The sequence below is a fragment of the Bufo bufo genome, chromosome 4, assembly GCF_905171765.1.
Source record: "Bufo bufo chromosome 4, aBufBuf1.1, whole genome shotgun sequence".
In the NCBI taxonomy this organism is placed as follows: Eukaryota; Metazoa; Chordata; class Amphibia; order Anura; family Bufonidae; genus Bufo; species Bufo bufo.
In genome coordinates, this window is record NC_053392.1 from 515,314,157 (window position 1) to 515,341,987 (window position 27,831).

A 27,831-nucleotide genomic window follows, 5' to 3' on the forward strand; every position below is an offset into this window, starting at 1 on the left:
TTTAACACAAATAACATTTTTGTACAGACAATCTCAAATTCAATGCAAAGAAAAGAGAAGCATTAAATAAATGCAAGTCTAACAGCTATTTTGGTACCCAAGGGAAGGTTCGCTTATGTCCACACAATACTATTGATCTAAATTCTAGAAAACTGTTTATCTTCTAAGACATGACTTAATTGGTAATGATCAGTTTGCTAGTGACATCTCCTACTGAATAAATCCTGCTACTTTTTTTGGTAAATGTTAATGCCGTTAAGGCCTTATACAAAAAAACATATAGCTTTTGTGATCCTCAAATTGTGATTCTGCAAAATACGGACACCACCCATGTTGCATCCGCATTTTGTGCGGATCCATTGACAGGGGCCAAGTATAGTACATGTTTTATCTCTTGGCGGAACAGACGTCCATGTGCTTTCCACATCCGTATGTCCGTTCCACAAGAAGATAGACTATGTCTGCCAAAAAAGCGCAGAAAATGCGGACGGCACACGAACCACATCCGTATTTTGCATATTTGCGATTTGCGCACTGCAAAACGGATAAGACCATGTGTCTAAGGCCTAAAATGTAGCAGTTTAATTATTTGTAATTATCATGCAAACTGGTACAAACATCACCAAGTACAGTGTTTAAATAAAAACAACTAATTTATTCAATGGGATAAAACTAAGGCAAAACTGTGGCCCATCATAAACACTGACAGATATCGACTAGATATTTCTGAAATCTGGGAACTGTCTGCAATGTGCTCCCACTTATTTTTAAAGGCGTTGTCCAGGAGTTCACAAGTGATGGCCTATCCTCACAATAGGCCATCACTATCTGATCGCCAGGGGTCTAATACCCTGCACCTACATGATCAGCTGTTCTCCAGTAGCTCTGGTGCAGGAAGTCAGGACCAGTACTACACAGCTTTGTCCAATGGGTAGTGGACGGAGCTGGATCCTGTAGCACTGCAGCCATTCACTTCAATAGGATCAGTATGGCAATAACCAGCTCCAGCCACTGCACAGTGAACGGAGCTGTATTCTGAGGATAGGCCATCACTTGGGACATCCTGGACATCCCCTTTAAGGTACCCATAAGCATTAGAGATATCGATCAAACCCACTAATTTCGAAACCACTCAATAGATTAGTCCTTCAATCATAAAATAATTGGAACTTGTCAAGAGGCCAAGGTACATTTCAATGCGTCCTTTCTTACCTTTTCGCTTGGCTCAAGATATCCTGAGATGTGTGCCATGATGCAATATGATATTAAATCAAGTAAGTATACAGATCTCACACTAGAGTTGGTGGCTGTTATCCCCCTGAAAAGAACATTTGGGCTGCACTTTCCAGCAGCTGTCAATAGGTTACCTATCCTTACCCAAGCATCATTTCTTGGTGTGCTCTTAGCCTTAGGCCTTATGCATACGACCGTTGTTGTGTTCCGTTCCGCAAAATGGGGTTCCGTTGTTCCGTGATCCGTTTCTGTTTTTGTTTCCGTGTGTCTTTCTTTATTTTTGGAGGACCACCAGACATAAAGGATTGCCATGCAAATGATAGGAATAAAACGGACGTGGACGCGGATGACAATCTTGTGTGCCTCCGCATTTTTTAGCGGTCCCATTGACTTGAATGGGTCCGCAAACCGTTTTCCGCGGAAATAATAGGACAGGTTATATTTTCTTTGATGGTGCACTATCCGCATTTTCAACGGCTCCATAGAAATGAATGGGTCCACACCTGAAACGCTAAAAATGGCGGAACGGACGCGGAAGCAAACAACAGTCGTGTGCATGAGGCCTTAAGCTGGATTTACATGGGCCGACTGAGCGCCCGATTGTCGGGAAGGAAGCGTTCAGTGCACATTTGCATGCAGCGATCTCCTTCACTGTATAAGATTCATGGTTTCTGGGCAGCAGATCGCTGTTTAGACCACACGATCTGCTGCCCAGAAGCCATGATCAGTGCTGCCTGCATGAACGACAGGATCCCCCGATGAATGAGCGTTTTGCTCGTTCATCTGGTGATCGGTGGCACATTTACATGGTCAAATTGTCAGGAACGACCATCTGCAGGAACAGTCATTCCCGATAATCTGCCCGATTCTCAGGCCATGTAAATGCACTTTTACTTTAACTGATAGACATGGATTCCCTTTGTAATGCTTCTCCCAAATGTCCTTTCAAAGGCGTTGTTTGGTCTCGGCAGAAAACCAGACAACACGGGGATGCGCCTACAATAAATCACTGTCCTCTTCGGGGCACCTGTGAGGCCAGTGATTGGCTGCAGTGGTCACGTGTTGTTAACGTGACATCATCGCTGCAGCCGGGTAAACATTAGACCATTAGAACTAGAGTGGTGGCACAGCTTCTGCCTGATAAGTAATGATAAATTCTGTATTGCAGGCTGATCCCCCTGTGTGGTCCGGTTTAGTATCGTAACCAGACAGCCCCTTTAAGCTCAATTCCAGATATCAAAGTCAGGTTCCAGGTTCCTCTGTTGTGGGTCTCTATTCCCACCCTTTAACCCTTTACAAGCATACTGTAAATGACATTGTGTAAAGTACCTCATAATAGTGGTGCCCTAAATTTCAAGCTACAAGCTAGATCTGAGCCCGGGTCTATTTATATGTGCCAACTGCACAGGTAATTCTCATCAGAGGAGGTGAGAGCTGAATGTACATGCAGCAATCACCTAAGCTGTATAGGTACCAGTGATCTCTAGAGTGAGTGTTCATTCCCGTACACATTCATTGTTTCTAGGCAGCGGATCCATGTTTACACAGCACGATCTTCTGCCCAGAAACCATGATTTGGATGTCCGTATCAAACACGATGAAAAAGCATTTGCTCATTCATCAGCTGACCCTTGGATTGACAGGTCGAGTATCTGGAACGACTGCTCGGAAGAATGTTAGTTCCCGATAATTGACCCAGTAATTGGCCCATGGAAAGGGACCCTAAATCCTTAAAATAGACGTTTTTTCTGTTTCTTATTAACAACAATATGGATGTTTGTAATGTGATCACTATTGGCTTTGGCTGGAAGGACTCATGGAGGGGATGACCATGGAGGGAATGTATCAAAGGGCATCTGTCAGCAGATTCGCACCTATGAAACTGGCTGACCTGTTGCATGTGCGCTCTTTAGCTGAAGAGAGAGCAGAGACCCTAGGTGTAATGGCAAAGCCCCCGTTGCTCCTACAGGCTCATTTGCATATATTAAAACCAAATTTTTCTCAGTAATGCAGACACATATGAATCTGGGACCAACACAGATGCCTTCAGCTGCCAAGCGCACATGTAACAGGTCAGCCAGTGTCATAGGTACAAATCTGCTGACAGATGCCCTTTAAAATAAATCAACAGCATGCAAAGCTTGCAGTAATAAATGCTGTTCTATAGAATTTAATTTTCCGTTACCTGCAATGAATGGCAAACCGACTTATCTTGTTGTGGTAAACTTTATTTGAGTAGACGTTATTAATAAAGTGAAAGGTAAAGTCTATATACATATAACCCTGAAAGATTTGATGAAGGGGACGAGGCACACAGCAGTTTAAGGTTTGGTGCTTATTATATCATTCTAGTTAAATATTCCTCATCCTTCATTGACTTATAATTATGGAATCTGAAGGCTTAATTAAAACCAAAGTATCATCAAAATTCTCAGGGCAATAAATGCACAGTAAATGTTTGCGTTAGTGCCAAGTTTAATTTCACTTTGGCGTAACTGTCTGCTCTTGTATATTTAGTGGGAACGAAGAACAAATGGCTTTGCATAAAAATGACTCTTTGACTAATGCAAAATGTTTAGAAATTAGTAGCATAGGTAACGGGCGGTAAGTGCCATTCAGTCTGTTTAATGTCCCATTAATTAACCTTTTCCAGTAGCACTTCAAATATATAACAATGGTAAGATGGACAAAATAAATAGGCAGCTTTGTTTGGTTTTCCTATTTTTACTGAGACCACTGATTGAGTCGAGCCGCTTAAGAGCCTGGTAATGGAGCTGAAAATGGCGCCATTTTTTCTCAATATGGCTTCCTAGATTATAAGAGGATACTAAACAAAGATCCAAAAGACTAAATAGAAGCAATGTTTAAAAGGTAGAATAGCTCCATAATACAACATGCAATAGAAGGTGCCACTTTTTTTTATTAGGTTTGTAAAGAAACCTCAGATAACCTCTGTATGCCTCCAAGTAAAAATTGAGGCCTATGGAGGTACGGTAGGGTCCTATACACTTCTATAGGTGCTCTATTACAACTCTCACAGAGCCACAGAGTAATAGTAATGGAATAAAATCAGGGATAACTGAAGAAAGGCAGGATTTGGGCATTCTGGTTACAACCAGGCTAATTAGCAGTACTCAAGGTCAGGCAGCAGCTACAAAAGCAAATATGATTTTAGCTGTATAAAAGAGAGAGAGAGAAAAAAAAACTGAGATCCCAATGTAATATTAACTAAGGGTCACATCGTGAATATGGGATTAAGTTTTGGGTCCACATTTTATAAAGGGCATAGCAAATCTGGAGAGGGTTCAAAGACAGATGGATGGAAGGTGTCTCATGTAATGAGAGGATTTATAGAAACCGGTTTGTTCATCTACAGTTGCATCTCCTGTGAAAATATCCGACAGGCTGTTCTGACAGAGAATAACCTGCCGGAGTTCTCTAGATCCAGCTTTGCCGAATTCTACAGTTCACCGCCGGATCCTCATTGACTATAATAGGATCCAGCGGTCATCTGGCCATTTTGTAACATTAATGACGGGTTTCCGCTGGAATAATAGGGCTGCATGCAGCGTTTTTTGTCCAGCCGACAACCGGCTTTTATGCCAGAAGTCCACCGGATGAGGCATACCTGAGATGTGAACGAAACTAAGGCTGATTTACATGGCACAATTATTGGGAACGAATGTTACAAGGAATGCTTGTTCCCGATAATCGACCCGTGCAAATGTGCTGTTGATCACCCAATCGACGATCAAAGCAATTTTTAATCGGATGAAATGATCTTTCGTGCAGCCCATAAAATCATTGTTTCTGGGTAGAAGATCCTTCTGTGTGAACAGAGATCCGCTGCCCAGAAGCAATGAATCTGTATCAGGACGAGTGATGACAGTAGCTATCGTTCATCCCCATACAGTGGAGGTGATCGCTACATGTAAAGGCAGCTCATTACCTCCACTGAGGAGTAGGCAACGGTCGCTTCCAGATAATTGCCTGTCAGGTTAGGTAGTCTAAATCCAGCATTAGAGGTGATCTCATGTACATGAATAAGTATATATGTGCTCAATACAAAGAACTAGTAAGGGTGCGGCCACACATTCAGGTTTCCTGATGCAGTTTTGGAAGCGAAACCCAAGAGTAAATTCAAAAAAGAGAAGTCGTATCTGTCCTTTATATTGCCTTTCCTTTTTTGATATACTTCTGATTTTGGTGTCCAAAACTGCATCAGGAAACCTGACCGTGTGGCTGTGCACTTATTCATACGGCAGTGTCATGGACGTTTTTTGTTAATGGTCATCACACTGCCGTTTTCAGAACCATTGCACTTTATGGGTCTATTCATATGGCCATTTTTTTAAAAGGCCCGTGAATAACGTCCGTCAAAAATAGGACATGTTCTATTTTTTCCATTTTCACAGACAGACAGCCTATACAATGCAAGGAGACAGACATAAGGGAAAAAAGAGCCATCAAAAATGGACTGTTTGGTTGTTTTTAATGGCCCTTATTTTTTCACGGTCATGTAAACGTAGCCTAAGAGCAATCAAACTGTGGGTTGCCCTACCTCAAGAGGTAGTAATGGCTGATACTACATCAGCATTTAAAAAAGGGCTGGATGCTGGTGACTTGGGTGACACGTCATTTAGGCTGCACTGTGGTGTTTGGTTTTGCTGGCAGTATTTTGTGCTGCAGTACGTTATTGCTGGCCCTGCCTACTTGTGGCTTGTGTTTGCCCTGCCTACTTGTGGCTTGTGTTTGCCCTGCCTACTTGTGGCTTGTGTTTGCCCTGCCTACTTGTGGCTTGTGTTTGCCCTGCCTACTTGTGGCTTGTGTTTGCCCTGCCTACTTGTGGCTTGTGTTTGCCCTGCCTACTTGTGGCTGGTGTTTGCCCCGCCTACTTGTGGCTTGTGTTTGCCCTGCCTACTTGTGGCTTGTGTTTGCCCTGCCTACTTGTGGCTGGTGTTTGCCCCGCCTACTTGTGGCTTGTATTTGCCCTGCCTACTTGTGTTGCCGCGCTTTCTGTCAATTTGGACTCGCCTACAATATGGGGTATGGGGCCACTTTTCGTTTTTTTTTCCAGGACCATTTTAAGTTCCCAGTCTGCCTTTGTCAGCATTGACACTACTTTTACATAAAAATACTAAATCAACTCGTAGAAAACTATATTACTGAGCTCAGCATCTTTCAATGTATCATATGACATCCTCAAATAGGATAGGGTATGTGAGATTAAGCATGTGCTCCATTTTTATAACCAGTTCTTCTCTAAAAAAAAAAAACTGTCAGTCATAATTGGAAACACGTGCCCCAATATTTTATTCCCATTTCACAGTTTCCCATGAACAGCTGACCTTTTTTCTTATCACTATTACGTTATTGTTTTTTATGTTTGTCTAGTACAGGGATCAGCAACCTTCGGCACTCCAGCTGTTGTGAGACTACAACACCCAGTATGCACACTTGCTCAGAGAATGGGACATGTTGAGAGTTGTAGTTTCACAACAGCTGCAATTCCATAGGTTGCTGACCCCTGGTAAGTTTTAATCCTGTAAGATTTGTCCCTCTTCTTCTATGTTTCTTGCAGTCTTATCAGGAGTTCTCCAGAAGGCAAAAGCAGGAGCGGTCAGTCTTACAACAGGGATGACATATTGGGGAACATTTCTGATTTGTGGTTGTTTTTGTGTTATTTGTAAGTCTGGCTTTGCTTTGTTTGCCTGTACGAAACTTATGAACTGGTGCACCTGAATAATATATTTGGCGTGAGTGTAATGTGGTTTACACCTATACGTGTACAAGTAGATAGTAAATGTGCCGTAATCCAGGTCTAATCTTACTTTTAGCTCTTAAACATAGACCAAAGTGTCAAGGAAAAAATTGTCCAAATGTTGCAGAAAATGGCAGAATCGCCATGACTTGCGACTTTTTTAAGCCACAAAACGGACAAATCTGATTAGATAAATATCCCCCATAGATTTTTGCCTGCTCGGAGAGATGTGGGTCAGCAAAGTAGGCAGCAAATGCTGACCAGAATATAATATTATAAAATACTACCACCAAGATTCTTTGGTGAATAGGGGTGAACCCTCATCAGAGGTCACCTCATTATAATAGGCTTAGGAGTTTCTGGTGTAGTAGAAGAGACTATGAATGTGTTATTTTCATATTTAAAGGGGTTGTCCCATGATTAAATATTAGATATATCTGTAGATCACACTAGAACAAAAAAGCTGGAATTATAATAAAAAAAAAAAAAAGCTCCTATGTCTAGATATCAATGCTACATTCTTGCATTGGCACCCTGTGGTTTTGTGAACATGTCTGATGACCAGCTCTGGAAACATTAGGTGGACATTCTAGAAGAAAAACAAAACAACATCAGGGGTCGCCATAACAAGTATATAGCAACAACATCTTGACACAGGGGCATTTTTTAAATGATTACTCAAGTCAATGGCAGATGTGTACAGGTCTTTAAAGGGTTTGTCTCATTTCAGACAGTGGAGGCATATCGCTAGGATATGCCCCCATTGTCTGATAGGTGGGGGTACCACCACTGGGACCAACACCCAAATCGAGAACGGACTCCACGAAAGGGGTGGAGGGCGCACTGCACATGCACAGCCGCCCTCCATTAATTTTCTATGGGGCTGCTGAAAATAGCCAAGCACTGACTCTACTATTTCGGTTGGGCCCATAGAAGTGAATGGGAACTGTGGCCGGTCATGTGCGATGCGCTTCCATCCACTTCTATGGGGAGAGAGCTTGGTGGTGGCCTCCAGCTACCACTTTGCGGGGCTCCATTCCTGATATAGGTGCGGGTCCCAGAATGGGACTCGCACCTATGAGCAGAATGGGACTCGCACCTATGAGACGATGGAGGCATATCCTAGCGATATGCCTCCATTTCCTGAGATGAGACAACCTCTTTAAGCACACAGGGAGTAGAAAAGTTGCAGATCCAACAGATTTCCAACTTTTCAATGCATTCGCAACTTTTCTAGTCTGCATTTTACGCCGTCCTCTGCAAGTTTTTACAAAAAGGGGGAAGGGTGTAGTGTGGGTGGAGCTATTGGCCTGGCTTATTCATCATTTTTTACTCCAGAAACTGGATTAAATAGTGCCTGAAATCTACGGCATTCCAGCACACGGACTGCCAGAGGAGGCAAGTAATTTATGACCAGGCCTGTGCTTTGTCACAAATGACATGGCTCCTCCAACAGAGCAGACCCTATCAAGACCAGCAGACGTCATTCTTGATGTTTCAGGGCCCCAATTTTGTATATCTATGGCCTGTACTTTGTAGCATGCTTCAAATGTGTATGAACAATGTATAGCTCAAGAGTGATATTGCATCAGAAGCTTTTTCCTCTATAGTTAAGATTGTGGAAAAGTGGCTGATAACTTGATAAATGATAAAATATCTGGCACAGGTTGTGTAGATATACTATGCCGTATGTGGTTTATGATGAAGGGGCAAGCATGGTGGCCATGTCCAACTCCATAGAGTACCGCAATGAAGAAACATTTAGTCAATCACTGTGGACAAACAGGTGCCATTCTTCTCTGCCGGCACGTGAGGCCATTTCTTAACACAGCAAATAAACAATAGGAGTCATTTTCCTTTTCAGACCTCTCATTGACCACCCAGCAGGGAGAAACTGCAAAAGGTTTTTTTTCCCCCTTCTTAAGACGGTGAGAACACAGCTTTGAAAGCCATATAATGCAGGTGCGCTCCTTGACTGCAAACGTTTCATCTGAGCTTGCCGAAGCTATTAATTTTCTGCATTGTTGTAGCGTGTTACCTATTCACAACTTTAAACCGTTGAAACTAACTCAGCCATCTCCTATAGAACTGCACGTGGCTCTGTCCTGCCAAAATCAACAACATTGCTGGCACACCGAGGACGGAAACCTATAGGAGAAGCAGAAAAATGTACAGATAGGGCTGAACTTTTTTATTATATATTAATGGATTTAAACGTATTATTTTATTAGGTTTATTTTTAAGACTCTACGTCATTTATCATTCGATTTATTTTACAAGCTGAGGCTTCCTAACCTCAAAAAATTCTATCCATCGAGGAAAAAAATGCATAAAAGGCAGCTTAATTTGCTTTCAATGAAATTCCAATGAGATGAGGGAGGTGGGATTTAAATATACTGTATAATATAAGAAGAGATGGGTTTAAGGCCTTACTTAACTACAGAACTGCAGCTGTGCTCTTATCTGGCTAGAGGAAAAGGGCTGAACAACAATAGACGTTAAGAAGCCCAAGTTGATGCATGGGAAAGCCATTGGTCGACCATTGTAGCCGTCCTTCTGCTGAGCAAATAGTTCAAACTGTTCATTCCCATCTTCCATTCTCTCCCTGGAACATTGTTTGTGTCCTTGCATTTCATTCTGCAAGGAAGATTGCTCCCTGGGCCTATAAGCAAACAGTCCAGAAAAGAGCCGACTATCCCGTTCTTTTCCCTGGAGATCTAGCATTTTTATTTTCAGCTCCAAGCTGTCAAAGAACTGGAGAGTTTATGTCAGTGGCATGAATTAATTGTGCTAAGCCGGGGCAGGAGATATGTGTCACCAAATGTCCAGAAAAATAATTGTCAATAATGTTTCCTTTCGTATTTACCTCCAATCTGTTCATTTGTAATAGGCAGCGCTTTAATCGCGCAGACATGTATTAAACTCTGCCAATTTGAGTGCACATTGCATATGACAAATGAACCAGCTTGGCAGTAATGTAGATGGCTACAAGGAGCCAAGTATATAAAAGGGAGATTCAGCAAGCTGAATAACATGACATAGAGAACAGCGGTAGTCTGGGCATATAGTGCGGGTAGAAATTCAGGCTCATTGTTCATTGTTACCCAAGCATTTCCTCGTGTACATGCCAGAGAATAAATTGTCTCTGGTGATTTTGGTGTTAGGAAATATAATATATTAAACAGGAGAGAAACATATAAAGAACCCTCAAGTCCAAAACCTAAAATTTGCTGTAGTCAACTTACAGTACTTGGTGCCATCGGTTTCTCTAATGCAGTTCATCATGGGAGGAACAGAGGGCACCAGTTATGTTGACTATACATGGGTCATATAATGGTACTTGAAAGTTTGTAAACCCTTCAGAACTTTATATATTTCTGCATAAATTTGACCTAAAACTACACCAGATTTGCACACAAGTCCTAAAGGTAGATAAATATAACCAAATCAACAAATGAATCCAAACTATTAGACCTGGTCATTTATTTATTTTTTTCCAACATATTGGAAAATGATCCAATATGGCATGTCTGTGAGTGGTAAAGGTATGTGAACCTTTTGGATTAGCAGTTAATTTGAAGGTGAAATTAGTTAGGTGTTTTGAATCCATGGGAAGACTATCAGGTGTGAGTGAGTGACCTGTTTATTTAAAGAACATGGATTTATCAATGTCTGACCTTCACAGCACGTTTGTGGAAGTATATCACGGCACAAACAAAGGAGATTTCTGTGGACCTCAGAAGAGAATCATTGATGCTCATCAGGCTGGTAAAGGTTACAAAACGAACTCTAAAGAGTTGGGACTCCACCAATCGATGGTCAGACAGATTGTGTACAAATGGAGGGAAGGCCATTATTACCCTCCCCAGGAGTGGTTGACCAACAAGGATCATGCCAAGAGCAGGGTGCATAATAGTCTGCAAGGTCACAAAAGATCCCAAGATAACCTCTTAGCAAGTAAAGGCCTTCTCACATTAGCTAATGTTAATGTGTCCAACATCAGGAGGAGACTGAACAGCAATGGCGTGCTTGGCAGGATTGCAAGGAGAAAGCCGCTTCTCTCCAAAAAGAACATTGCTGCCCATCTGAAGTTTGCGAAAGATTACCTGGACAATCCAGAAGGTTATTTTGTGGATGGATGTAACCAAAATAGAACTTTTCTGTTTAAATGAGAAGCATTATTTTTGGAAAAAAGAAAACCCTTCATTCCAGCTTAGAAACCTCATCCCATCTGTGAAACATAGTGTTAGTAGTAGTAACTTTCAAGCACCACTGTATATAGTCAAATTTTAGATTTGGACTGAAAGGTTGCTTTTAGTTATGTTGAAGGACTACAACATTTTTGCTTGAGTCATTATAATATGAATGAAATGAAGGCATTTCATGTTGTAGTAACAAAACTCTTTATACCAGGTTCATTCTAAACATATGCTCTTGTCCTATTCTGATCCTTTTAAATTCCTACAAATCATTTTTGGGCAGAATGAAAAATCAGATTAATGCCAGCAACTAGAGATGAGTGAATTGAATGTAAATTAATCTGATTTAACCAAAATTTTCAAAAAATTCGAGGTGCATGAATCTAATTTTGGTGATTCAATTAGGGCAAATTTTGGAGAGAAACAGAGAGATAGAGAAAGAAAAAAGTGAGAGACTATAGAGAAAATATGACTCCTAGAAGACCTCAGAGTGTCATACACACATATTCATGTCACTTTTGAGCACTTACTTTTCAGGTAGAGTAATTTCAGACCCAAATCCAATTTGAAGGGGTTTGTTCATCACTAGCAGCAACCCCCTATCAGCTGTGTAGATCATCTTCTGACACAAATACCAGGGTGGTGTAGTACAGAGGATTTCCAACTATATTTCTGATCATAATTCAAATGTGTTGTGTTCCTTGCATCTTGTAACAAGGTTCTGGATCTATGTGTGTAACATTTTTCAATATTTAGCTAGTATTAAATATATAGGTTCAGCATATCAGCCTAAAAAAATTAAAGGACTAAACAAGAAAAAAAAATAAGAAATGGTCCAGTTTAAAATCTGCTGGAATGAAATTTGACAAATTTATTAAGAGGCTTAGAACTCTTAAAGGGGTTGTCCCATGAAGACAATGTATCTCCTATCCACAGAATAGGTAATAAGTGTCTGATCTACCGGGGCCCATCTGCTGGAGCCCACACTGAACTTGAGAGTGTGGGAGCTAGCCCCCGTTTGAATGGAGCAGTGGTCATGCATGCCACTCCATTTGACTCTATGGCGCTTGTACTTGGCTGTCTTTGACAGTCTCATAGAACAGAGCGATGGACAAGCCTGACCTACTATGTTATTTCTGGGGCAGGTCCTGTGGGAAGCGTTACAGAACACTGAGATCTTCTGATCTAATGTTCTTTGAATCCTTGTGTCATGCAATGTCCCCTCAGACCTCCGAACCTTCAGTAGGCATAACAGTTTTGTGTGGAGTGTTCCTTTAAGAAGATCTATACTACTTAAAGCTAAGGTGTTTCAAAACCATTTGTAGATAGTGTGGACCAATAACTTGAAGGTTGGCCTACTTGGGCTCCAATCAGCTGAAGTCTGAATGGCATACGCATAAATGCCTTAATTTCAATGGAGCAATGTAATAATCTCTGTGCATCAGATGTCCCAGGGGATGTAACACTGTGAGAGTAATTTATAGAGAAGGATTTGGGTGTCCATGTAGATGGTAGATTAAATAACAGCATACAATGTTAATCAGCTGCTTCTAAGCAGGATATTGTCATGCATTAAATGAGGCATTGACTCGCGGGGCAGGGATGTACTACTACCACTTTACAAAGCGTTGGTGCGGCCTCATCTGGAATATGCAGTTCAGTTCTGAGCACCAGTCCATAGAAAGGACGCTCTGCAGCTGGAAAAAGTACAGAGGAGAGCGACTAAACTGATAAGGGGCATGGAGGGTCTTAGTTATGAGTAAACATTAAAATAATTCAATTTATTTAGTCTTGAGAAGAGACGTCTAAGGGGGACATGATTAACCCATACAAATATATACACTCACGTAAAGAATTATTAGGAACACCATACTAATACGGTGTTGGACCCCCTTTTGCCTTCAGAACTGCATTAATTCTACGTGGCATTGATTCAACAAGGTGCTGATAGCATTCTTTAGAAATGTTGGCCCATATTGATCGGATAGCATCTTGCAGTTGATGGAGATTTGAGGGATGCACATCCAGGGCACGAAGCTCCCGTTCCACCATTTTCCAAAGATGCTCTATTGGGTTGAGATCTGGTGACTGTGGGGGCCATTTTAGTACAGTGAACTCATTGTCATGTTCAAGAAACCAATTTGAAATGATTTGAGCTTTGTGACATGGTGCATTATCCTGCTGGAAGTAGCCATCAGAGGATGGATACATGTTCTCATTCTGTTTACGCCAAATTCGGACTCTACCATTTGAATGTCTCAACAGAAATCGAGACTCATCAGACCAGGCAACATTTTTCCAGTCTTCAACAGTCCAATTTTGGTGAGCTCGTGCAAATTGTAGCCTTTTTTCCCTATTTGTAGTGGAGATGAGTGGTACCCGATGGGGTCTTCTGCTGTTGTAGCCCATCCGCCTCAAGGTTGTGCGTGTTGTGGCTTCACAAATGCTTTGCTGCATACCTCGGTTGTAACGAGTGGTTATTTCAGTCAACGTTGCTCTTCTATCAGCTTGAATGAGTCGGCCCATTCTCCTCTGACCTCTAGCATCCACAAGGCATTTTCACCCACAGGACTGCCGCATACTGGATGTTTTTCCCTTTTCACACCATTCTTTGTAAACACTAGAAATGGTTGTGCGTGAAAATCCCAGTAACTGAGCAGATTGTGAAATACTCAGACCGGCCCGTCTGGCACCAACAACCATGCCACGCTCAAAATTGCTTAAATCACCTTTCTTTCCCATTCTGAAATTCAGTTTGGAGTTCAGGAGATTGTCTTGACCAGGACCACACCCCTAAATGCATTGAATCAACTGCCATGTGATTGGTTGACTAGATAATTGCATTAATGAGAAATAGAACAGGTGTTCCTAATAATTCTTTAGGTGAGTGTATATGGCAATACAAAAAATACAGTGAACAACTGTTCCATGTAAAATGCCCTCAAAAGACGAGGGACACTGCCTCCGACTGGAAAAGAAAAAGTTCAGTCTCCAGAAGCATCAAAGCTTCTTTACTGTAAGAACTGTGAATCTGTGGAATAGACTTCCTCAGGACGTGGTCACAGCAGGAACAGTGGACATTAATGCTTATGAAAACGTATTACTATGTAACTATGTAACTATGTAACTATGTTATATACAGCTATTGCTCCATCAAATTCGATAGAACTTGCAAAAATATTTGTCAAATTTGTCAGAACAGAAATGTTTCCAACGGTTTACCAACTGCGAGGACCCAACCCTTTCAGGTTATCACTGAGTGCTCCAATTTTCAGAACTACTACCAAGCCAACCGTCTTACATATCTGAATGACATGGCAGAAATAACGTTTGTGGAAGAAGTACATGTGAAAGGCATGAAATATTGTCAACACCAATCTCCGACATGTCATATCTGTAGCACTATCGGTTTTTATCACGCATACATTCCCCCTCAGTATTTTGGGATTAGTTAAAGGGTTTATGCCATGACTGATGTAAAAAATGAACATATGACATCATATAGTACATGACAATACCTTTCTAACAAATCTAGAACTAGCCCTGTACCTCACATGGATCCAGAAATCTCTGCATTCATTGATCCAATTGCTTTGCTACATTATCATCAGCCTGGCAGCGAAGGGGACATGTCCTTTCTGCTGCAGCTCTCTCCTTTCTAACTGCCACAGATTGTAACAGAACATATGGCTGGTGGCAGTTGAAGATTTAAACTGAGCATGTTCAACCAGCAAAATGATACGGACTAAAAAATAAGGAAAAGAACAAAAAGCAGGTGGCGCTATACAGATACATTTTATTGAATAACTCAATGGCTATACAAAATTATTAATTACGTGCATTTACTAAACTATTCAGATCCAGGTGTTGGTTTGAAAAATGTAGAGTATGTTTCGTGGGACAACCTCCTTAAAGGACATATATTGTAATAGCTGCAGAATGGTAAAATAAATATTTTCAGTTCATGTAGAAGTGGATTAAGATATAGAATATACAAACACATCTATAACTAAAAAGTTTTCATGGACAAAGGCGGTGTTTTTTGGACCAGTTAAAAAAATTACCCTGATATGTTTTACATGGACTGAGGATCAGGCCATTTATTGGAAATACAGCCTGTGTAAATGTGCCATAGATCAACCAACAAATGTGAAAAGTGTTTGCTTGTTCTGTGATCTTTCGTTTATGCGGCACATAAAATCATTGTTTGTGAGCAGGACTTCTGCGTCTTTCAACAGGAGTGTACTGCCAAGATATGAGTAATCCCTATGAGGATCAATGATCACAGTAGCGATCATTCATTCCTATATAAAGATTAAGTTATGTGTGAATGCAGTTGAATGAGAAAGCAAAGATAAGGAATGCGCCCTTAGACATCGCTGCTCAGAGAGCAGATAAGTGACTAGACTACAGTTTTAGGCCTCATGCACATGACCGTTGTGTGCATCCGTGGCAGTTGTTCCGTTTTCCGTGATTTTCTGCGGACCCATTGACTTTCAATGGGTCCGTTGAAAACTCGGAAAATGCACCGTTGTTCATCCGCGGCCGTGATCTGTGTTTCCTGTCCGTCAAAAAAATATGACCTGTCCTAATTTTTTGACGGACAACTGTTCACGGACCCATTCAAGTCAATGGGTCCGTGAAAAAACACGGATGCACACAAGATTGGCATCCGCGTCCGTGATCCGTGGCCGTTGTCAACTTTCACACAGACGGATCACAGATCCGTCTGCATAAAAGCTTTTTCAGATATGAGTTTTCACTTTGTGAAAACTCATATCTGACAGTATATTCTAACACAAAGGCGTTCCCATAGTGATGGGGACGCTTCAAGTTAGAATATACTGAGAGCTGTGTACATGACTGCCCCCTGCTGCCTGGCAGCACCCGATCTTTTACAGGGGGCTGTGATCCGCACAATTAACCCCTCAGGTGCCACACCTAAAGGGTTAATTGTGCGCATCATAGCCCCCTGTAAGAGATCAGGTGCTGCCAGGCAGGAGGGGGCAGACCCCCTCCCTCCCCAATATTATATTCATTGGTGGCCAGTGCGGCCTCCCCCCTTCCCCAGTTAAAATCACGTTCCGAATCCCCCATCATTGGTGGCCAGTGCGGCCTCACCTCTCCCCCCCGTAGTTAAAATCACGTTCCGAATCCCCCATCATTGGTGGCCAGTGCGGCCTCACATCTTCCCCCCCCCCTAGTTAAAATCACGTTCCGAATCCCCCATCATTGGTGGCCAGTGCGGCCTCACATCCCCCCCCCCTAGTTAAAATCACGTTCCCCCATCATTGGTGGCAGTGGAGAGTTCCGATCGGAGTCCCAGTTTAATCGCTGGGGCTCCGATCGGTAACCATGGCAACCAGGACGCACCTGCAGTCCTGGTTGCCATGGTTACTTAGCAATTTTTACAAGCATTATACTTACCTGCGAGCTGCGATGTCTGTGTCCGGCCGGGCGCTTCTCCTACTGGTAAGTGACAGGTCTGTGCTATAGGCAATGTGCCGCACAGACCTTTCACTTACCAGTAGGAGGAGCGCCCGGCCGGTCTCAGACAGCGAAGGTAAGTATAATGCTTCTAAAAATTGCTAAGTAACCATGGCAACCAGGACTGCAGTAGCGTCCTGGTTGCCATGGTTACCGATCAGAGCCCCAGCGATTAAACTGGGACTCCGATCGGAACTCTCCACTGCCACCAATGATGGGGGAACGTGATTTTAACTAGGGGGGGGGAGTTGTGAGGCCGCACTGGCCACCAATGATGGGGGATTCGTAACGTGATTTTAACTAGGGGGGTGGGAGATGTGAGGCCGCACTGGCCACCAATGATGGGGGATTCGGAACATGATTTTAACTAGGGGGGGGAGAGGTGAGGCCGCACTGGCCACCAATGATGTGGGATTCGGAACGTGATTTTAACTAGGGGGGGGGAGAGGTGAGGCCGCACTGGCCACCAATGATGGGGGAACGTGATTTTAATTAGGGGGGGAGAGGGGAGGCCGCACTGGCCACCAATGAATGTAATACAGGGGAGGGAGGGGGGGTCTGCCCCTGATCTCTTACAGGGGACTATAATACGCACAATTAACCCCTTAGGTGTGGCACCCGAGGGGTTAATTGTGCTGATCACAGCCCCCTGTAAGAGATCGGGTGCTGCCAGGCAGCAGGGGGCAGTCATGTACACAGTTCGTAGGATATTCTAACTTGAAGCGTCCCCATCACTATGGGAACGCCTCTGTGTTAGAATATACTGTCGGATCTGAGTTTCACGATCTAACTCAAATCCGATGGTATATTCTAACATAGAGGCGTTCCCATGGTGATGTGGACGCTTCAAGTTAAAATATGCCATCGGATTGGAGAAAACTCTGATCCTATGGTATATTAACTCCTGACTTTACATTAAAAGTCAATGGGGGACGGATCCGTTTGCAATTGCACCATATTGTGTCAACGTCAAACGGATCCGTCCACATTGACTTGCATTGTAAGTCAGGACGGATCCGTTTGGCTCCGCACTGCCAGGCGGACACCAAAACGACTTTTTTTTTCATGTCCGTGGATCCTCCAAAAATCAAGGAAGACCCACGGATGAAAAAACGGTCACGGATCACGAACCAACGGAACCCCGTTTTGCGGACCGTGAAAAAATACTGTTGTGTGCATGAGGCCTTAGGCAAAGTGTAAAGAAAACCAATGGCTGATAATAACTTTTTATAGTGCTAGACAAGAGAGGAAAAGGTGGGAGGAATAACCAAGATAAAGTATTGCTAACATGTACAGAAATATGCAGATGGATTTGTATTAAGATATCAGTACACATGAAATAATATCTTGCAATGTTTCTTAGAATGAGCATATTTCCTCCAATATGTGCTTGGGCTATCATCCTTATTCTGCTAAGACAGGACAACCTGTTTAGGCCATGTTCACATCTCCATTCAGACATTCCAGTAGTCTGTTCCGGCAGAGGTGTAACTTGAACAGCATGCACTGTCTATAATACCGGTGTCTTTCTATGTGGCACAAGGGTCTTTGGGCCCTCTCAGGCGCCTGAGCCCGATAGCGACTGCTACCTCTGCACCCCTATAGCTACACCCCTGCCATTGACTTTAATGCTATCTGATGGGGATCTTGCTGGAATCTGCTGGAACCGACTATGGGAATGCTTAAATGAAGATGTGAACGTAGCCCCAGAAAAGTATCAGATCTTACTGTTCTCTTTTCTATAGAGTTTTGGAAGTGAGAACATTGGAGTAGAGCTGCACCGTGAGGAAATTAATGGTCAAAATAAGTGGATTCCTGTGGACAATTGGCAGCACTTTTTTTAAAGGGGTATGCCATGACCCAGCACACACCACGAGCCTACCTTAATTACCCATAACTCACCTATAGAAGAAAAATTGTAATATACTCACCATCTCAAAGATGCATGGATCAGCTGCTCAAGACCTTGGTCAAGCGACACTCCTCTTGTAAAAATCCTGCTTCAGTCAATGTCATGCTCTTTACCAGATTTCTGGCCTAGACAATTGATGGGACATCACTTCCCAGGGTGAGGCCAGAACTATTCAGCATCTTGATATATATCAAACTTTATTTTACATTTGAGTTATGAGTGATTAAAGGGGTTATCCGGTTAAATTTTTGTCATTTCGCCCACAGTGGCCATGTACGGCACAGTACGGCACAGAATGCTACAGACTTACATTGAGAGCATAGTGCTCTCCCTGTAAAGATAAAAAAATAAATATGGTCATCCCATCCTATTCTTGTAAGACTCGCCACAGTGGACAAGATGAAAAAAAAATATCCAGATAACCCATTTAAGGAAAAGTACTAATGGCCAGAGCCTGTAGTTTAATATATGGTCACCAATGTTACATCAGTCTATTGATCACTTTTTTTTGGGGATCATGGTAGAAGGTGGATCTAATGAACTTCTCATCGAGCCCTAAAAGAAAACTCAACCCTCACAGCCAAAGTCTAGCCCTAGCTAGAAAGAGCTAAAATTCAAGTATCCTAGCAAAGGCTCTGAATAATACACTATATTACAAATGAGGATACGTGTTCCCCTGTGCGGGATGCTTCGGGAGAAGACCAAATCATTTCAGCTGCAACATAACAGATATTACAAAATAAAATCCAAGACCCAAAGTCATTTCCTACTAGAAAACAAAACACTTTGCCTTATCAGACTCCATAAGAACACAGACTGACAACAACATATAAAAGTCCATAGCTTTTAGGCACAGGGGGTCATAAGTCGTTACACATGTCAGTCTCAGTAAAAAAGAATAAAAATAAGCCTGCTGGAGTAAGATGCAACCAGTTTATTAAGAGGGGCAAGCCTAAATCTGTCTCATCAGTGATTTCGGAGAGCCAGAAATGGAAACCCCCACCAGCTCCTAAATTTCAGATTCTAATTTACACTAGTTTTCTGGCATACATTACATAAAATGTGCCAGGCTGGTGTGGCCTGCTCCTTCCACTGACCTAGAAAGAGTGGCATAAAACTAAAATAGTTGCGAAGTTGCGAAGTTGGCTAATCACAGCGCTCAGCTCATAGCCTGAGAGTTTTTTTTTCTCTCAGGCTATGAGCTGAGCGCTGCGATTGGCCAGCGCTACAGCCTGGGAAAAAGAGACGCCGGCAGGCTCAACTGGGTGGAGCCGAACATATGAAGATACCGGAGGCTATACCGGGAGAACGGAGCGGCGCCCAGGGATAATAGTAAGTGCAGAGAGATCCATGGGCGCCGCTCTACATGTCAGCATACTTAGTTTAGATTTTCTATTCTAGTGAAAGGTCCTCTTTAAGTTCTCCTGCAAAATGTCTTGATAAACTTGGGAATTTATTTTTCCTTTGATGATAGCAATCCGTCCAGGCCCTGACGCAGCAAAGCAGCCCCAAACCATGATGTCCCCACCACCATACTTCACAGTTGTGATGAGGTTTTGATGTTGGTGTGCTGTGCCTCTTTTTCTCCACACATAGGGCCAGATTTATCATTACTCTGACAGCTCACTCCACTTTAACATATGGCTAAAGTCAGTTTTAGCCAAGTCAGATTTATGATCGGCCCTTTAAGACTGTAATAAATGTGGTTTGACGGTAGCAGTTAATCCGTCAGTAAGCAGCTTTACAAAAGTCGCACATCTTTACGAAAAAGTCGCACGTTTTTATGAAAAAGTCGCATGTTCTATTAAAAAGTCTCATAAGATAAGCATGGTCCTCACTGGAGTGAAATTGCGACTTTTTTGCGACTTTTTAAATAGTCCCAATAGTAAATCTGTCTAGAGATTAATTTACATAAGAAAACACACCCACTTTCAGAAAATTGGCGAGCATAGTGCAGAGCAGAAAAAAGTCGCAAATGTGTGCGCAGTTTTAGCGTTTGGGACTTTTTTTGGGACTTTTTCACTCCATTATTCTGACCTGAGCTAATGATAAATCTGGCCCATAGCGTTGTGTGTTTCTTCCAAACAACTCAACTTTGGTTTCATCTGTCCACAGAATATTTTGCCAGTACTGCCTTGGAACACCCAGGTGCTTTTGTGTAAACTGTAAACCTGCAGCAATGTTTTTTTTGGACAGCAGTGGCTTCCTCTGTGGTAACCTCCCATGAATTCCATTCTTTTTTAGTGTGTTACGTATCGTTTATTCGCTAACAGGGATGTTAGCATATGCCAGAGACTTTTTTAAGTCAAAGGCCTCATGCACACGACCATTGTTGTGTTCCGTGTCCGTTGTTCCGTTTTCCGTGATTTTCTGCGGACCCATTGACTTTCAATGGGTCCGTTGAAAACTCAGATAATGCACCATTTGTCATCCACGTCCGTGATTCGTGTTTCTAGTCCGTTAAAAAAATAGGACCTGTCCTATTTTTTTCACGGACAACGGTTTGCATTCAAGTCAATGGGTCCGTGAAAAAACACGGAGGCACACAAGATTGTCATCCGCGTCCGCGTCCGTTTTTTTCCTATCATTTGCAAGGCAAACTTGACTTAGATTTTTTTTTTTCACTTTTCATGTCTGGTGATCCTCCAAAAATCAAGGAAGACACATGGAAACAAAAAATGAAACGGATCACGGAACAACGGAACAGCTTGAGGCCTTAAGCTGACACTCTAGGATTCTTCTTCACCTCATTGAGCAGTCTGGGCTGTGCTCTTGCAGTCATCTTTACAGGACGCCCACTCCTAGGGAGAGTAGCAGCAGTGCTGAACTTTTTCCATTTATAGACCATTTGTCTTACCGTGGACTGATGAACAGCAAGGCTTTTGGAGATACTTTTATAACCCTTTCCAGCTTTATGCAAGTCAACAATTATTAATCATAGGTCTTCTGAGAGCTCTTTTGTGCGAGGCATCATTCACATCAAGCAATGCTTCTTGTGAAAAGCAAACCAAGAGCTGGTGTGTGTGTTTTTTATAGGGCAGGGCAGCTGTAACCAACACCACCAATCTCATCTCATTGATTGGACTCCAGTTGGCTGACACCTCACTCCAATTAGCTCTTGGAGATGTCATTAGTCTAGGGGTTCATATACTTTTTCCACCTGCACTGTGAATGTTTATGTGGTGTGTTCAATAAAAACATGGTAACATTTAATTATTTGTGTGTTATTAGTTTAAGCAGACTGTCCAATTTGTGCAGAAATCCATATCATTCCAAAGGGTTCACATACTTGTTCTTGCAACTTGTACATCCAGTGCATCGCTTTTGAGTGCAAATACACATTTATCGGTTGTGTCCGGCTTCACAAAATAGAAAAAAAAAAATGGATGGACACAACTGACGTATGTGCATAAAGCCATTGCCACTTTACCTGTGCTAATCCCCTTCTCACCATAATCCACATAATTTACAGTAGAGTGAATATGATGCCCGCTCCACTAAACTCGGCAGCATACAACCCATGGTCTCCGTTGCATTGGTTCCATCATGAATGTATAGCATTTATTCATCCGTAATTTTCCCATTCCAACCTGCCAAGGATCCAGATTGACTTTTATATCCTGAGCATTTCAACCTATGTATATGAGTTCTACAATTATTTTCAGGACACGGTAGAGATAATTTTTTATCTAGTTTCCCTCCTGGAAGTTATTTTTCTTTTTTGAAATAGCATGTTCAAAACCTCCGCCAGTTCAGCAAATAATAATCCAATTTATATACCGGTAGAAGCCCAAGATCGTGAGAGCCATTGTGTAAATTTTCCACTTGACTTTTCATTATCTACCTGAAGAAAATCAATCTATATGTATGGGATCACCGCGCAATTCATGAGATAAATGTTAACTACAATGTGCTATGCATATCCCACAGATAAATGTCTCAATATGACTTTATTTGTTTCTACTCAGATATGTCAGATTAATTTAAGGACGGATCTTTTTTTTTTTAAAAGCCAGGAGGGTGAGTCCGTGTTTGCTTATTTGTTTGCTATATCGACCCTGTAAAATTGTGCTTGTTAATATGTAACTGTAGCCAGATATGGACACCACTTCTGGTGTTGGATCCGGGTGCTCTTGCTCTCACCATTCACTCAAACCCTTTCTTTCCTTTTCCTATACCATGGCCTTAAACAAACAGGACAGTTAAATATACATCAAAATGCAGTAAAACCACAGAAGCTGACAATTATTCAGTAATGTCTTCTTTACCTTGTGTCACGTTTGATTAATATGTTGTCGTTGTTAAACGGGTTGTCTTACTTCAGTGAGTGACATGTATCATGTAGAGAAGGTTAATACAAGCCACTTACTAATGTATTGTGATTGTCCATATTGCCTCCTTTACTGGCTGGATTCATTTTTCTATCACATTATACACTGCTCGTTGGTTACAGACCACCCTGCAATCCAAGGTGCACCTTAGTAACATATGGGACATGAGTGTAATGTGGTTTACACCTTAATAACATATGGGACATGAGTGTAATGTGGTTTACACCTTAATAACATATGGGACATGAGTGTAATGTGGTTTACACCTTAATAACATATGGGACATGAGTGTAATGTGGTTTACACCTTAATAACATATGTGATCTGAGTGTAATGTGGTTTACACCTTAGTAATATATGTGATCTGAGTGTAATGTGGTTTACACCTTTAGGTGTATAAGTAGACCAGGGGGTTGCCTGGCGTAGGTTGCGACTTTTTTGCAATTTTTCTAAAAGTTTCACATAGTAAATGTGCCGTAATCCAGGCCTAATCTCACTAGTATTCCTTAAACGTAGACCACTGTGAAAAGTGGAGAAGAACACCAAATGACCTGCAACATTTTTAGACAACAAAACTGGCGTATGTCCTTTGATAAATGACCCCTCTATATCTTAGAAAATGAAAGATGAGCTATGATTGGTTGCCATGGGTGACAATGACAACTTCCTCTGAGAAATCTTTAATACATCAGAGGTGCTTCATGCACAATCTGCTCAGCTTACTAGCCCTTAAGATCTGAACCTTTTCCTTGGCTTAAGGCCTCTTGCACACAAACGTTTTCATTCCGTTTTTGCGGATTCCGTTTGCGGTCCATATACGGAACCTTTAATTTCAATAGGTCCGCAAAAACAACAGAAGGTACTCCGTATGCATTCCGTTTCCGTATTTTCGTTCCGTTCAAAGATAGAACATGTCCTATTATTGCCCGCAAATCACGTTCCGTGGCTCCATTCAAGTCAATGGTTCCGCAAAAAAAAAACGAATGCATACGGAATGCATCCGTGTGTCTTCTGTATCTGTTCCATTTTTGCGGAAACATCTATTGAAAATGTTATGCCCAGCCCAATTTTTTAATGTACTTACTATTTAAACATTATTGTATGCTTCCGTTTCCGTTCGCGATCCGCAAAAAACGAATCACAAACGGAAACCAAATGGAAAAACGGAATTGCAAAACAGAACGGAAGCGGAAACACTACTGAAACTAAAAACTGAAAAACGGATCAGTTTAAAACGGACCGCAAAATACGGAAAAAGCCATACGGTCGTGTGCAAGAGGCCTAAAGGGTTTGTCCAGCTTTGTTTTGGGGTTTCTTCATACCCCCAAGTATTGCTGAGCCCACAGTGGTGAGCATTGACACGGGTACTCGTCAGACCAGTGGCACACGAGGAGGATGAAGCCAGCAGCGGGAATCAGTAAAATATGCTCACCAACGCTGGGGGGGCTGAAAAAAAAACACAACAACGGTGGAGAATCCCTTTAAAGAGGTTTATATGTTACATATAATGGAACCTTATACAATATTTATGCAGGGTACAAGCCACAGACCAACTCATACAGAAATCCAGAAAATCCCTCAATTAAGCACCAAGTGTCCGTTTTGAGATTCACAAACGATCCACATAAGGCTAGTTTCACACTAGCGGCAAGGAACTCTGGCAGGCTGTTTCGGCAGGTGAACAGCCTGTCGGATCTGTACTGCCGCAAGTGAACGGGTGCCCCCCGGACTACTGCTCCGGCCCCATTGACTATAATGGGGGCGGGCCAGAGTTCCGGCGGCAGCAAGGCAAACATGCCGAGGGGGGCCGGAATAAAATTACATGTTGTAGTTTTATTACAGCCCCCTCTCGGCATGTTCACCGTGCTGCCGCCGAAACTCCGGCCGCCCCCATTAAAGTCAATGGGGCCGGAGCGGTAGTCCGGGGGGGCATGCGTGCACTAGCAGCAGCACGGATCCGACAGGCTGTTCATCTGCCGGAACAGCCTGCCGGAGTTCCTTGCCGCAAGTGTGAAAGTACTCTAATACAGACGGAGTCCATGTGATGTCTGCATTTTTATTTTTTTGGTGGAACCCTTGATTTCAATGGGTCCGCAGTCCTCATTTTGCAGAACGGATATACAGATGATCCATGTGCTTTCCACATCCGTATGTCCGTTCCACCAAAGAACAGAACATGTCCTATACTTGGCACAAAATGCAGACCACGGACCCATTGCAGTCAATGGGTCAGCAAAAATGTGGATTCAGCACGGACGGTAATTTATAGACCACAGAATGCAAGCGGTCATGTGCATGAGGCCTAAAATTGATGATTACCACTGCATGACCTTAAAGAGGTATTCCAGCCCAATAAAATGAGTTACCCTGACAGCAAATGGTATAAAAAATGATATAAGCATTTACACTCACCTCTAAACGATTCCTGGCCAATGCCACTCCAATGGTGCCAGGACCCCTGCTGTGCGCTACTCCTTGGGTCTGTCTTGACATGGCAGGAAACTGCAGGAAATGCTGCTCAGCCAATCACTGGCCGCAGAAAGGACCCGCCCCAGGAAGTGTGGAACAGGAGCAGGAAGTAGAGAGCAGCCAGGACCTTGGCACTGCTGCAGTGGCAGTGTCTAGGGATCGGTGAGGCGAAAATTAGCGCGTTTATGTTTTTTATACCGTTTGCTACCAAGGGGAATTCTTTTTGCATTGGCTGGAACACCCTTTTAATGTTTATATATGGCAGAGATCCTCAACCTGTGGCCCTCTAGCTGTTGCAAAACTAGAACTCCCAGCATGTTCTAATAGCTGTAGGCTATCCAGGCATACTGGGAGTTGTAGTTTAGCAACAGATGGAGGGCCGCAGGTTGGGCATCCCTGGTATATGGCATAAAAAGTAATATGCAACTAATTTTAAAACACATTTCTATAATCTTTTATTCTATAAGGAATCAACTTAATTTCCTGAATCCAGAATCTACTTTAGGTCCCCTTCACATGTCCACCCCTCCTGTCATCCCTCCAGTAATGAAAAAATGGCAGAGGGGAACTAATGACAAAACCGACACTTATATGGAGTGCTGCTTCTATATCCTATCAGTTCTATATTTTGAAACTTCAGGTCTCTGAACAAAATCAAATACAATTCAGATGAAAATGAGAAATAGATAGATAGATAGATAGATAGATAGATAGATAGATAGATAGATAATAGATAGATAGATAGATAGATAGAGCGATATATAGATAGATAATTAGGTAGATAGATAAATAGATAGATAGATAGATAGATAGATAGATAGATAATTAGGTAGATAGATAAATAGATAGATAGATAGATAGATAGATAGAGCGATATATAGATAGATAATTAGATAGATAGATAGATAGATAGATAGATAGATAGATAGATAGATAGATAGATAGATAGAGCGATATATAGATAGATAATTAGGTAGATAGATAGATAGATAGATAGATAGATAGATAGATAGATAGATAATTAGATAGATAGATAGATAGATAGATAGATAGATAGATAGATAGATAGAGCGATATATAGATAGATAATTAGATAGATAGATAGATAGATAGATAGATAGATAGATAGATAGATAGATAGATAGATGGATAGTTAGAGCGATATATAGATAGATAATTAGATAGATAGATAGATAGATGGATAGATAGAGCGATATATAGATAGATAATTAGATAGATAGATAGATAGATAGAGCGATATATAGATAGATAATTAGATAGATAGATAGATAGATAGATAGATAGATGGATAGATAGAGCGATATATAGATAGATAATTAGATAGATAGATAGATAGATAGATAGATAGATAGATAGATAGATAGAGCGATATATAGATAGATAATTAGATAGATAGAGCGATATATAGATAGATAATTAGATAGATAGATAGATAGATAGATAGATAGATAATAGATATTAGATAGATAGATAGATAGATAGAGCGATATATAGATAGATAATTAGATAGATAGATAGATAATAGATAGATAGATAGATAGATAGATAGATAGAGCGATATATAGATAGATAATTAGATAGATAAATAGATAGATAGATAGATAGATAGATAGAGCGATATATAGATAGATAATTAGATAGATAAATAGATAGATAGATAGATTAATAGATAGATAGATAGATAGATAGATAATAAGATTAATAGATAGGTAAATATAGAGATAGATAGATAAATAGATAGAATAAAATATTCAGACAAATATTTATAATTCAGAATATTCATTTTATTTGCTAGTATCACCAAAATAATGAAATTCGATCTATTCTTCCCACACCTCCATGTTATATAAATGCTTGCCCCTCACACACATCACTTTTTGTACCTGGATGCAACAATTTTGAAAATGATCTCTGCCATCTGTAAGGTGAATGCAACAATGAGTATTCCCATGGAAAGTGGGCAGCGACCCCAGCTCCTGGTGACATCCCTGATGAATGGGGTCCGGCAGGTGCATCTGTGCCCATTGTGCCAGGCTGCCTTCTCACTGTCAGAGGGGACAATACCCGGGGACTGCCATGGCCATTCTTCTTATTGTGCGTTTCTTCCTCAGGCATTTGTAATAAGTTTATCTCAATTACCGCTTCAAGGCAGAAGTTGGATTTGGAGGCCAGGAAACCGCATTGTAATATATATATATAATAAAAGCTAGGTTGTAGATACTGGATAGATAGAACATAGATGGATGGATAGATAATAGATATGCGATAGATAGTATATAATAGATAGATTAGATTAAATAGTCAGTCTATGATAAGGGATGTGTGGCCCAGTTTCAGCAGACCCCTCCTCCCTTATTGCAGTGGGGAGAGCTATAATTCCTGTAATGTAATAACCCCCCATGTAAAGGCCGCTGGTCA

At 41.7% G+C, this 27,831-nt stretch overlaps 1 long non-coding RNA gene across 1 annotated transcript; it reads left to right on the forward strand.

Annotated features, from left to right (window-relative positions):
* Positions 1-4,870: 4,870 nt before the first annotated feature.
* On the forward strand, positions 4,871-27,831 carry LOC120998850. Its single transcript, XR_005778492.1, has 3 exons — positions 4,871-5,867; positions 25,377-25,386; positions 27,821-27,831. It is a non-coding gene; the product is annotated as an uncharacterized LOC120998850 (long non-coding RNA).